The 13,537-nt window shown below is 43.4% G+C and overlaps 1 protein-coding gene across 2 annotated transcripts in view; it reads right to left on the bottom strand.

Annotated features, from left to right (window-relative positions):
* The window catches only part of LOC129675214 (paralemmin-2), a 271,653-nt gene that overhangs the window by 161,773 nt on the left and 96,343 nt on the right, over positions 1 to 13,537 (bottom strand). The gene's annotated exons all lie outside the window — the stretch shown is intronic.

The following is a 13,537-nucleotide window of genomic DNA, read 5'->3' as shown; positions in this document are numbered from 1 at the left end:
TGTTGCTAAAAATCCAGCAGCTGAGGGTTAGGAGATAGCTCTGTGGTAAAACCCCTCACACAGAGGTAAGCATCTGAGTTCAGAGCCTCCAGCGCCCAGCTACAAAGCCAAGTGAGCAGAGAGTCTGTAATCCCAGTTCTGCAGAGGCAGAGACAAGAAGATCCCTTGTGCTCACTAGCCAAACTGCTTAGCCAGATTGGCAAGCTCCAGGTTGGCAAGAGGCCCTGTCTTATTTTTTTTTATTTTTGTTATTTGGATTTGTTGGTTGGTTGGTTGGTTGGTTGGTTGGGTTTTTGTTGTTTTGTTTTTTGAGACAGGGTTTCTCAAAACCCTTGGCTGTCCTGGACTTACTTTGCAGCCCAGGCTGGCCTTGAACTCACAGAGTTCTCCCTGCCTCTGCCTCCTCGAGCGCTGGAATTACAGTCTAAGGCCCTGTGGAGAAGCTGTTGAGCTGGGCGCCTGACACTGACCTCAGGCCTCCTCACATGTGTGCACAGCCATGAACACATACACATTCTAAAGCAATCTGGCAGCTGAATAACATGTTGGACACCTAAGTGGGACTGAGGCTAAGGAAGGCCCTCCTTGAGGTTGCGTGTATACATGTGTGTGCCATGTGCATGCTTGCATACACATACACACACTAACACACACATCCCGTAACGTACACTCACACGCAGATACACATACATATGCACTCACACACACACATCATAACATACATATATATCCTGACTCACACATACACACACACACACACACAGCCACTAGAAGTGACTTCAGAGGTTCAGGAAGCAGAGAACTGAGGCAGCAACCCCTCAGCCAAGAAACTACCTCTAAGAAGTGAGAAGCTTGGACCACATGCTCCGTCCACGGCCTGGACGGGCATGTGATGTGGACCTTCTAGCCTCTCGAACCTCAGACTCAGACCTTTCACTGAGACCCAGAGCAGTAGCATCCCAGAGGCTGTGAGGTCCTGATGTTACTATGAGAACACTGGCCATGTTCAGAACACGCCTGGAGTCCACTGCTACACTGCAGCCAGTGGCATTAAGGGACAATAAAGATTTATGGGGCGAGGGAGAGTCCAACCATAATTTCCTCAGTTTATCTCTGATGAGATGCTAATGGGGGACCACTGTGATCTTAGCTCCTCTAGCCTTCAAAGTACTTATGAATTCATAAGTGACAACCTACCAACCTACCAACCTGCTCATAACCTTCTGCTTCAAAGAAGAAAGAAGCTGAGGTGGAGAGACGACAAGGCTGGGCAGCTGCACAGTGACACCTCAGCTGGCCAGACTATGTTCTTTATCCTGGTGACTGTCTGGGCTGTGAGAAACACGTGTGTGTGTTGGTACATAAAACTGTCTCTTCAGCCTTTATCGTGATTCCTAGTCTGATTATTCTTAGCCACTTGAAATGGCTATGATTTTGAGGTAGGAATTATAATCTTTGCTCTTTAAAGTGAGCTGTTGTTCATGAAAACTTTCCCTTTTACCTTATATTCCAAGGGAAAATTTAAATTTACTTTCCAATAATGATTCAATCGCCATATTCAGCTTTACTGTTATTTACTGTCTAATCAGAATTTTTCTTCTGCTCCTGGTTTCTAGCTTTCAGACTTATGAATCCATTTTATTGGATCCATATTTCTATTGTACCTTCTGCATATTTCTTTCCGCATCCCTGTGTCCTTGCAGTTTTCTATTTCTACTTATAAAGGTCGCCTAGAACATAAACAAAAGAACACAGTCACAGATCAAGGATGGTAAAGAATACGCTTTGTCACTTGCTGGAATTATTCAGTAATCCAGCTGAGCTTTTATGACAAGCAATATGTTAAGTCTCGATGTCGGAGACAGAAATACAAACAAGATTTGTCTCCTATTGTCAAAGTGCATGTATAAACTTGTTTGCAGACATATGTTGAGAATGTCATGTTCAGAGGCTGGGGGATGGCTCACTTGGTGAAGCATTTGCTCTGCAAGGGTGAGAAGCTGAGTTTAGCTCCCCAAGTACCCACACAAAAAGCTGAACAAAGCTGCACACTTTTGTAAGCACAGCCTTTGGAGGTGGAGACAGGTAGATCCCTGAGACTTACTGGACAGCTGGCCTGGCCTAGCTCCAGGCAAAGCCCGAGTCAAGTGAGAAACCCTGTCTCAAACAGCAACAAACATGTGTACACTGTTTGAGGGATGACTTCTGGGTTCCACTTGCATGTACATGTACATAGGAATACACACATTTGCATGTTAGGGGTAGCCGATATAGCTCAGTAGTGGAGCATTCATCTGATAAGCCTGAGTCCCTGAGTTCAGCTCTCAAACCTGAGCAAAAATCTCTACCATTAATAATCATAGTCCTGATGCAAGGCAGAAAGTGTCAACTCTCATTAAAAAGGCTTAAATCACAAAAGATGTTGAGAATGTCGTGCATTTCAGGTCCCCCCCCACCCGCACCTCACTTCTATAATAGATGTCTGCAGCACATTTTCTACCAATTCTCAGAACAGAAGTCATTTGCACAGTTTTGTTTTTCAATGTAATTCTTTAAATAAAGCAAGTGCTCCTTAATCTGCACACCATCAGTCACACACTGGATGAGGTCGTCACATATGATATCAATCTTTCGCTTGTGTGAGGACATCACAGGTTGAAGGGACAGCCATTATCCTCCAGAGTTAGTGCAGCTTGGATTCTTTGAGGCCCTTTATTCAACCTATGTGAAAAACAACCACAGGGGCGTGTAGACACTTCTCTGCTGCAGATCTTACTTCTTTGACCCATCTATCTGCCGAGCAGATGGAACCACGTTTCCTAGGCAGCACTTATGGGAAAGAAGACAAGGTCCCTGTTTTCCTTTGTTCTTGTTTGGGGGAAATTCTGAGGCTGGTGGATAGAGACATGAAGATGGAAAAGAAACAGCACTGGGGCTGTCTTATAAGGAAGTGGTTGTACAGATTCAGGAGACAGAAGGCGCTCTCCTTTCTCCTTTGCTCCCTGAGCCCACAGCTCTGCTGTCCCCTCCAGGAGATCATGGGCTGTGTGACCTTGCGCTTTTCATTCAGTTCGCGCTGCCTCTTGTTGTGCATCTTTCTGGGGAGTTAGACGAGTTACAGCAGGGCTGTGCCCCAGACACTCTTCCTCTGCTGTCCACAGATGCTTTTTAATCTTCCCTATCCCAAATATGAGAAGCATGCCAAAAATAGAAGCAAAGTTAACCATGCAAGGGCTCAACATATGGTTATGTGGTCTGGGTCAAAAATATATAAGCCTGCGTTCATATTATAAATGCCCTGTAAACCTGAGCCTTATAAGCCCAAATGGAAACAGTCAAGGTCTGTGTGAGACCCCATAGAACAAAGACAAATGAGCACATCACCAGCTGAGGGAGAAGGGCAGACTTAGTCAGTTGTAAGAATTCAGATGTTTATTCTCTCATGGAGTATTGAAAGTGTGCTAAGCCTTGTGCTAGGTGCCAGAGGCCAGGATAAAAATGCAAGCAAGACACGCTTCTTGCTTTCAAAAATAAATGTATGCATGTGGCATATGTGTGCTTTTAAAGTGCACCCAAGTGGACTGGAAAGACGGTTCAGTGCATAAGCGGAATAAGAATGAGGACCTGCATTTAGATTCCCTAGCACCCATGTAAAACCCAGCTGTAGGAGTACCTCAAATACCAGCCCCTGGGGAGCAGAAACAGGTAGGCCCCCAGAACTTGCTGGCCAGTCAGCCTAAGCAATTGGTGAGCTCTGAGTCAACTAATGAGACAACCTGTCTCAAAAAAAAAAAAAAAAAAAAGATGAAGTGTGATCAAGGAGGACATTATACATGTAATATTGTCTATATAACATATATAGAAAGATGGTGTCTATTTATTTTCCTGTTGTTTTGATAAAATAACCTGACAAAAGCAACCCAAAAGAGAAGTGTTTATTCTGACTCACAGATCAAGAATACATTCTATCATGGTGAAGGCACACAGGCAGCAGGAGCTTGAAGCAGCTGGTCACGTCACACCCACAATCAGGAAGCAGAGCGAAGAGCTCAGCTAACGTCCTCCTTGTTATACAGTCCAGGACACAAACCCAGGGAATGGTGCTGCCCACTCCCAGTGTGTCTCTTCCCACAATATTTAACTTAATTAATATAATTTCTCACAGGCACGCACAGAGGTTAACTAGTCCCTCACTGATATGCCTGGAGATTCATGATTCCAAATCCTTGACAACTAATGGTAACCAGCAAGGACAAATGGTGGCGGGGGTGTGTGTATGTAAACCTGTTAAAGGACTCATATCTAAAAGACATCTTTGAAAAAGCCCTGCAAACAATCAATAGGCAGCCCAGTTTAAAAGCCGGGGCGAAACACGTAAACAGGCACTGCACTAAAGAAGGACTTGCAGGGGCAGGAAGATGGTTCAGCAGGTAAAGGTGCTTGCCGTCAAACCTGAGGATCTGAGTTCAATTCCTAGACTCACATAATGGAAGGGGAGAACCGACTTCCAAAAACCCTCTGACTTCTGGGCAAATGTTGTGGCATGTGTGCACGCACACACACACACACACACACACACACACACACACACACAAAATAAGTTTTTAAAAGAATATGCAGATGCTAAAATGTTGTTGACACTGTGTTCAACGTTAGAACTCAGTGGCAAAACACAAGAGTTAAAGTCACAGGGAGGGATGGAGGAGGAGCTTAGTGACAGAACACGTGCCTGGCACGCACAAGGACCTGGGTCCAGACTTTGGTGTTGGGGTGTGAAGGACCCACAGGAATAAGGTTTATTTCAAGTTTTCCAGAACAAAAATTGTACTGAGAGAATTCACTCAGATCTTAAGCATTCATTCAGCAGGACTTTGGCAGCCACTTATACGCCATAGCTGCAATGTAAAACCGGACATGTGTCTCCTAAGCCTCAGTAAGTTCCTGTAGGTCACACTTTCTAGTGTCCTGTCATTGCTCCAGAATCAAGCAGTACAATGAACAAATACAAACCCATTGAGCAGAACCAAATGTCTGTGAGCTTGTGGAACAAAAATACTATTACTGTTGTGATGATGGGAGCATAATATAGTCCCAGCACTTGCGAAAAGAGGTGTCACTCTATGACGTAAAATGTTGCCCCTATGTATGCACCCAGGAGGGAGGAAACAACATTCACAAAGAGATGTGCTAGGGAGTATTCATAGCCGCTCTGTTCGAAATACTTCCCAACAGGAGACAACCTAACGATGAATCAAATGAAGTAGAACAGACGTGCATACTGGAGGGGACTCAGCCATGTGCTGGTGAGAGATGGGTGGGTCTCTCCGGCGTCACCCTAAGTGAAAGAATTCAGATTCAAAGACATTGTACATTGAATGAATGCTTAAGATCTGAGTGAATTCTCTCTGTACAATTTTTGAAATCTTAATTAAATAAAGCAAAAGGACTAGGATGTCTTATAGAGCCTTGGGTGACTTGAGCTCTGCCTCCTCTCCATCCTTATTCCTGTTATCCTCTTTCTATGTTACCCACCCCGCAGGAACCGTGCTGGTTCTCCTGTGTCTTAAGTATCCCCCAGCAGCCTCCTGGTGCAGGGACAAGTCCTTAAAGTTGTCTCTATCTAGTACAGTCTCTCTCAACCTTCCTAATGATGTAACTCTTTAACATAGTTTCCTCATGTTCTGGTGAATCCCCCCAACCATAAAATTATTTTCCTTGCTACTTCATAGCTATAGTTTTGCTACTGTTATAAACCCTAATGGAAACATCTTTGTTTTTCAATGGTCCTAGGCGGCACTTGTGAGAGGGTCTACCTCCCCGAATGGTTGCAACCCACAGATGGAGAGCTGCTCATCTAGAGAGTTATTCCCCATACTTCTCCACCTCGTTTGGATCTGCACAGCTGCCACCCTAGCAAAGAGTCTGTCCTCAACCATTCAGTATAGACTCCACATAGGTCCCACCTACTTCCTGTCCCAACTCACCCACAGTGGCCCTGGGGCACGTCAACACCTAATACATAAAAATGTCCGTTAACCTGTGTTTACTGTCTGTCTCTCCTCTGGAACGACTGTCTTAGCAGCAGTTACTTCTTTTCTTTCCCATTGTTTCCTGAGCAGCTAGAACCATTTCAGCCCCAGAGGAAGAATCTATGAAGTAGCCACCAAATGAATAAAGGAACAAATGAGTAGAAGGGGACAGTAGAACAGATGAAAACCATCACCCTATGCTTTTTAAAACTGAGACCTCTCTTTCACATGGCAAGCCAAAACCCTGCATTTTAAGATCCAAATAAAATGAGTAGCAGATGTGTTGCAGGAAAAAATAAACAATCTACATCAAAGAACCCTGTGGGGCTTACCAAGACCTGTGTAGCCAGCTCAGACAAACTTTTTAAGATGAGAAATTGAGCACGGTTGTGTATGAGACTGTCTTTTGTGTGCAGGGTAGAAGCTCCTGCGGCAGAGACACCCTGGGGTGACCGAGTCTGTAGTCCTTGTCTGGTGCACTGCAGAGGCTGACCATCCAGCTGTCAGTAGCATTCACAGTCAGAACAGGATGCCTGGAAGTTACTGAAATGGTCTAATACTCGCTAAGGCCTGGGGTGCTTCCTAAACTTCAGTCCGGTCTCACAGTGTGGGCTGGCTCTAGATCCCAAGACTTGGCCTGTCACCCATTAGTGACCTCAAGTGATCAGCTAAAATCTCAAAGCTCCTGCTCCCACAACTGGAATAAAGTGGACTCAACTAGAACACGCAAAGAATGTTTGATTCTGTGGCATATACACCTCTAAGCCAATGACGTGCTTACCAGTTATAACATCTACATTAAAAACAAAAACAGAAAACACAAACAAACAACAAACAAAACATACTATGAGCTGGAGAAATGGCTCAGTGGGAAGAACACTGACTGCTCTTGCAGAGAACCTAAGTTCAATTCCCAACACCCGTGTGGCAGCTCACACATAGCTATAATTCCAGTTCCAGCAGATCTGACACCTTCAGGCCTCTGTGGACACTGCATGAACAACACACACACACACATGCAAGCAAAAATACATAAAAAATGAAGGGATAAATGCATATTATATACACATAGATATGTATATGATGTTCTTTTCATAACTGGTGGCATTCTCTAAAGCAGAAGGCTTCATGCCTCCTTTGCTTTCTTTTCTGACCACGGGTGTAAGAGAAAAAACACTTGTATTTCCTTAAATATGTTTCAGCACTGTCAAAGTCAGTAATTCAAATGACTACTTGAATAAGCGAAAGTTCATCTCTGTTAGCTAAGCCTGAATTTGAATCATTATGTGTTTCGAAGTAGATTTTCCTTGCATTTGTACCTCTGTCACTTAGCAACACAGGGACTTACCTACCTATCAGTAATAAAATTGAGTTAACAATTTCACTGTTTCCTTATTCCCAATGTATTATCAAGATCAAATGGATACAAACTGAAAATAGCAAAATTGAACATGCAAAAGTGGTTTTATCTTGTTATTGGGCCCTGAATGCTGACCTCGTATCAAAATAGAGATGTTGGGAGCTCAGAATAGCTATGCCCTTGTGCACAGGAAGTAGAGAACACCTCAGATGTTACCACATGCAATGAAGAAAAACAGCTAGCTGGTTACAGGGCAGGATTCAAGTGTCTGGAGCTGAGCCACCGTGTGGCCCTGATGGGTCGTTTAGGGCTTCTGGTTCTGTGTGAGAAAAGCCACGTGAGAGCTGAGTTCTCTGGAAACAAAATGTCTAATAATTGCTGTGTTCCCAGTAGCTATTCTCTGTTGACCCTGTTTTCTTTTAGAGACTACACTCTTTTAACAGTAAATCAACAAGATTGTCATGGAACATAAAATATTTAAAAATGCTGCATTCCAAATGTTCATCACTACTATATGGAAATGTGACTGGTGTTTGCATGTAAACTGACCTGTGACCTTGAGACCTTGTGATGGCCGTTACTTAGTCCTATTTTAGTCAGTTTCCTAATATTCTACATAAAAACCATTCTCTGAATAAAGATAAATTTATTCTCTTTATTTCTGTCCATTTCTCAAGAAGGAACCAATCCCGAAGCTCTGCTTGAAGCTCTGAATTCTTCAGACTCTGAGTTCTCAGCAGGAGGCTACGGGCAACCGTGAGAAAACAGAAAATGAAGACTTGATGCTTCCCAGAGCTGGGTCTTTATCTTTAAGGGGGAAATAGTGATCCGGTCTCCCAGGCAAATGCAAGGTCATATAGAAAAGTGCCATCAAGATGGCTCAGTGTGTAAAAGTGCTTGCCATACAACCCTGATTGGCCTGAGTTCCATCTTTGGAGCCCATGGCGAAAAAAGAGAGCAGACCCCTGAAAGCTGCCCTTTGGTTCCACATGCAAGTGCCAGGGGTATGTGCCCACACTCAAACACACATATCATATACAAACACATAAAAATAATAATACTTTAAAATAAACAACAACAAAATAAACGCACAGGAAATGCAGTATGTTGTCTTCATGATTAGGTTTTATAAGCAATTCTGGTATCAAGGACACTTTCCATTCAGAATTCAACTGTGTCATGATGGTATTTGCCTCTTACTATCTAACAATTCGGTCAAGAATTTTCATGCTAAGCCATCAACGCCATACTTGACAAATTGTTGCTACCTGGTCTCAGACTTTGGGGGTTACCTAAATGTAACTGCTTGGGGAATACACAGAATGAAACTTCCAGTTTGGTGGAGGCTGTGCATTTGAACAGAGATAAACAGAAACCACCTGGTTGAGCAGGTCTTTCTGTTGGTTCTTCAGGAAAAGCAAGCTTTAGAACCTTGTGGTTGAATGCTCAATAGGTTTCCAAGATAATGCAGTGTGAAAATTCACTGTAATTTTGTCCTGTGATAGACAGAGAGGATTCTTAAACATATGTGTATGTATATATGTATATATATATGTATGTTTTTGTTTTTTCCCTTTACATCCTGATCGCAGCCCGCTCCCTGTTTCACCCTTTCACCCTCTTCCCCTCTTCCTCCTCCCCTCTTCCTCCTCCCCTTTTCCTCATAAAAGGGGAGCCACCCCCCCCCCCGAAGCCCATATCAACCCACCCCAGCATATCAGTAGCATCAGGACTAAGCAAATCCTCTTCCACTGAGGCCAGACAAGGTAGTGCAGCTAGGGACAACTGATCTAAAAACATGCAACTGAGTTTATGACAGAGACAGCCCCTGTTCCACTTGCTAGGAGACCCACATGAAGACCAAGCTGCTCATCAGTTACATATGTATCAGGGGCCTAGGTCAGTCTATGCATGCTCTTGGGTTGGTGCTTCAGTCTCTGTGAGCTCCCATGGGCCTAGGTTAGTTGACTCTTGTTGGTCTTTTTGTGGAGTTCTTGGCCTCTCCAGGTCCGTCTATCCTTCCCCAGCTCTTCTACAAATCTCCACCAGCCCCAACTAACGTTTGGCTGTGGGTCTCAGCATCTGTTTTGATCCGCCACTGGGTGAAGCCTCTAAGATGAGAGTTATGCTAGGGTCCTGTCTGCAAGCATAGCAGAGTATCACTAATAGTGTCAGGGGTTGGCTTTCTCTTGTGGGGTGGGTCTCAGGTTGGGCCGGGCATTAGTTGGCCGTTCCTTCCATCTCTGCTACATCTTTATCACTGTAGGTGGGGTAAATTTTGGGTTGAAGGTTTTGTGGGTGGGTTGGTGTTGGCCTCCATCCACCGGAAAGCACGCCTGGTTATGAGGTGGCCACTTCAGTCTTCATGTCCCCACCTGCTAGGAGTCTCAGCTGGAGTCACCCCATATCCTCCCAGTGGTCTATCCTGATGCAAGTCTCCAGCCTGTCCAGGCGATACCCCCGCCTTGGTTTCCCTTCTCTCTCCCAGCCCTCTCCCCTCTCACCCTGCCTTCCCCACACCTGATCCCCACCCTCATTCCTCCTTCCACACCCTCTCCCATCTAGTTCCCACACTTTATCCACAGACAAGATTCTTGTTGGACTGCCAATCACTTCAGTAAATGGATCCAGCTAAGATTTGCATAGCTCCGATTCTAGCTGTGATCCCACTTTTCTTCCACCTTCCATCTGGTGGGCCTGGATCCCTTTCTGACAACACTTCATACATACTTTATTTTAGCGTACAGGGTCAGTAGCTCTGTTTCATTTGTGTTTCTTTTCAAACACACCCTGGAAGTATCAGGGACACTCCTATGCATGATGGCAGCCAGACCTTCCTCTTGGCGGAATGGCTGTGGAGTCATTACTTCACTCAAGATTTTAAAGGAAGTAGTCTCAGCTATGTCCTCATAGAATTCACTGGCCACTATGTTATCATAGAATCCAGCCAGCTGCAGTGAGCACTCAGGGTATCTGGGAGACTAGCCCTACTCATTGTTCACCCTGACTACTAGTCCTTACATCTTTTGAGCCTCTCTGTAAGCTACTCGAATCAGATGGTTCCCAGGGCCCCTGAGTTTTCTCTGACCCAGAATAGTCACCACTTCTCTTCTTCCTGTAATGTCTTGGGTTTGGAATGAGAAAGGATGCATCTTGGCCTTTCCCAGACGATAAGATTAAAGGATGTGGCATGCTGTCCTCCTGATCAGTTTCAAATGCTCTCAAGTTTGTAAAGATTTAGAGATTAGAATGACTAGGCTTAGTGTGCAGAAGATACGCACACACTGAGCAGTGGCCCAGATCACTGAGGCTGTTTAACCCCTTCTTGTACACTGCTCCTGTGCATCATACATCACATTCACAGCAACATGGTCAAGGGGAGAAAGGTTCTACAACCCTCTGAGAAGGAAGGAACTAATCTTTTCACTTGTGCCTGTGTTCTCACCTCCTATCAAAACAAGGTAATTCTTTTTGTTTGGTTGATTTTTTTGTTTTTGTTTTTAGTGGAAGGGTCTCATGCAGCCTAGGCTTGGTTTGAACTTGCTATGAAGCTGAGGATGACCTTGAACTTCTAATCATCCAATCATCCAGCTTCTACCTCTCAAGTGCTGGGATCACAGACACATACTACGTATGCCCATTCAGGGTTCCTCCCTGGATTGTCATCTGGCCAGGGTGACTAAATGGAGCTTTTATGTTTGTTTGTTTGTTTTAGGAATACTAACCACTCTGTCAACATCTACAACATTCATCATACATATCTTTCAATAAGCTAGCACCTCATTTAACTTAAATGTAAATAATCTATTGTGCCCATGTTTACTATCTTAATAGAAAAAAAACAAAGATTTGTTCTATGCTATGTATTTATTTGCATGCCCATTAATAAAGGTATATATTTATGGTCATTCATTTTGTTTTGCACAAAAGTGATCCCAGAACCTATTTCCCACATAGATGAACATAGGGCAAGGGAAAACACAGGGGATTTGAACCCTGATTATGCCTGTGAAGAAGTCTGAGCCTGAGTGGTTGGTGGACTGTAAGAACCAGTGTGTATTTGGCCCAGGGCCCATGAGCAGCCAATGACCTCAGCCCAGACTAAAGATAACCACCGTGGGAGAAAGATCTACTTGGCTTTCCTTACATTTGGCCCCAGCATTTGAAAACCAGAAGGATACCCCACCTTCCCAAGCCTGCTGCATACAAACAGAAAGCAAACTCAAGAAACAGTAGCTCCTTTTTCTGCTTCTCTTCTTCCTTCATCAGCATGGTGGGAAAGTATGTCATGGAGGCATACTTTTACCAAGCCTTTGAACAACAGTCCCAAGGACACCCCCATAAAAATCATTACATGTAAATCAAGTTTGATACTATCTTCTCTTTCCCTCCCCTACCACCAAAGCACATTTATAAAGAGTACATTGTGAAGTAAATAGAAAGACTGCATGTGTGCACACATGTGTAACTTATATGTATAATATGTATAAGATATAGTGTTCTAAAATCTTTTTTTGTTTCATTTAGAAATACATTCTAAGCATTCTTCCCTGTCCTATGCAAAACAAAACAAAACAAAAAGCCAAAGTAGGTTAAGGAGAAGCAACTTTTTTTTTTTTTGTCTTTCCACACTTCAGAATTTCCTGAATGGCAGTAAATTCACAAGGCATATTAGTTGTTCCTTAATTGTGCATCAAGAAGTCCCATTAAGACATCACAGTTTCACCCTATGGCTGACATGCAGCTTTGGGCATTTCAATCATCTCTTCTGTACCCAGAACTGCAGTTTACAATTGTTCTACTCTAGCCTCATGGTTGGCTGGAAGGGTTGACCTTGGATTTTCAGCCCATGAAGTTCCATTTAATACAGTCTCTAGATGTAGGAAGTTTCTGAAACATGATCTCTCATGCTCCTCAGAGAACATACTGGCAAAGTATACAAATGCGCACCCACACCCACCTATCTCCCCACCACATACACACACTCACACCCACACACACATGAGACCCACCTTCTACTTAAGTCCAAGTTGTCATAGAGTAGGGTCAGCTTGACATACCTATGGATCTAGTTAGGCAACACACAGGCCTGAAAGAGGACTTTAGCCAGAAACCAAGAGAAGAAACCAGGTGGCTTGAAAGAACAGACTATTTCAACAACAGAGAATGGGTTTGTCGTGTATGAGTTGTTGCCCAGAGTAACAGTTGGAAAGACAAGTATTCTCATCTGTCCTCTTGGAAAACACCATGGCCTATCAGACAGTCTCATGCATGGAAAGATATTTTCTCCCCAGGTCACTTGACAAGATGGAAATGGAGATGCTTTATCTACTTCTCCTGGCATAAGGATGGCTGAGTTCATTGCTATAGAGCCTTGGTGATGACTCGGTGGATGGGCTCTCCACAGCTGCCTTTGTTCATACTGCCAAACAACCCAGGAGCGAGGCCACATTAACAAATTGCAAATAGAAAGAATATTTTTAATCTCTCCTGTGAAGCAACTAGGTGACTTCAGTACATGAATCTACTGCTCAGGATATCAGTAATTAAAGCATATGAAATGAAAACATTCTAGAAACTGCTTGACCAGCTTCCTTTTGTCTCTAGAGTTGATAGACCTATCTTTAAAGAGAGGAGCATAGTATATCTAGCTTATAATGTGGTCACTTTAGATACTTGAAATTCATTAGTTACTTAGTATGACTAAGGAAATAATATTTAGTATCATTGAAGTGTAATGAACTTAAATTCATTAACTTAAATGGGCACATACCAAGTGGCTTCTTACTAGAATAGTTCTATTTAAGTGTCAGTGTTCAGTTGTAATCTATTCTTTTCTTACTGGCTCCAGACTGCCATTTATGAGGCAGTACTTACTCCTAAGTGGTCATCTGGATTGATTCTTCAAGGTAAAGCTGAAAGGGAAAAGGTGACTATACAATTTAAAAAAAGAAAACATTTAAAGCTTCTACAGGCAGAGAGGGGTAGTTGTCTAAAAATGGATATAATCAAGTCATGGGTAGATCTTAAATGAAATGAATACAAAATGACCTCTAGACTCTGCCAAGGAAAGGGGAAGTTAGTTATAATTGTAGTCTTCCCAGCAGGTTTACTTTAAGTCAAGGTTAAATCATCTAGAATCTCTTTT

Source organism: Psammomys obesus, unplaced genomic scaffold (assembly GCF_907164565.1).
Source record: "Psammomys obesus unplaced genomic scaffold, mPsaObe1.curated_primary_1811, whole genome shotgun sequence".
NCBI lineage: Eukaryota > Metazoa > Chordata > Mammalia > Rodentia > Muridae > Psammomys > Psammomys obesus.
The sequence above is the reverse complement of the archived record's forward strand: the minus strand, read 5'-3'. Positions and strand labels throughout refer to the sequence as shown.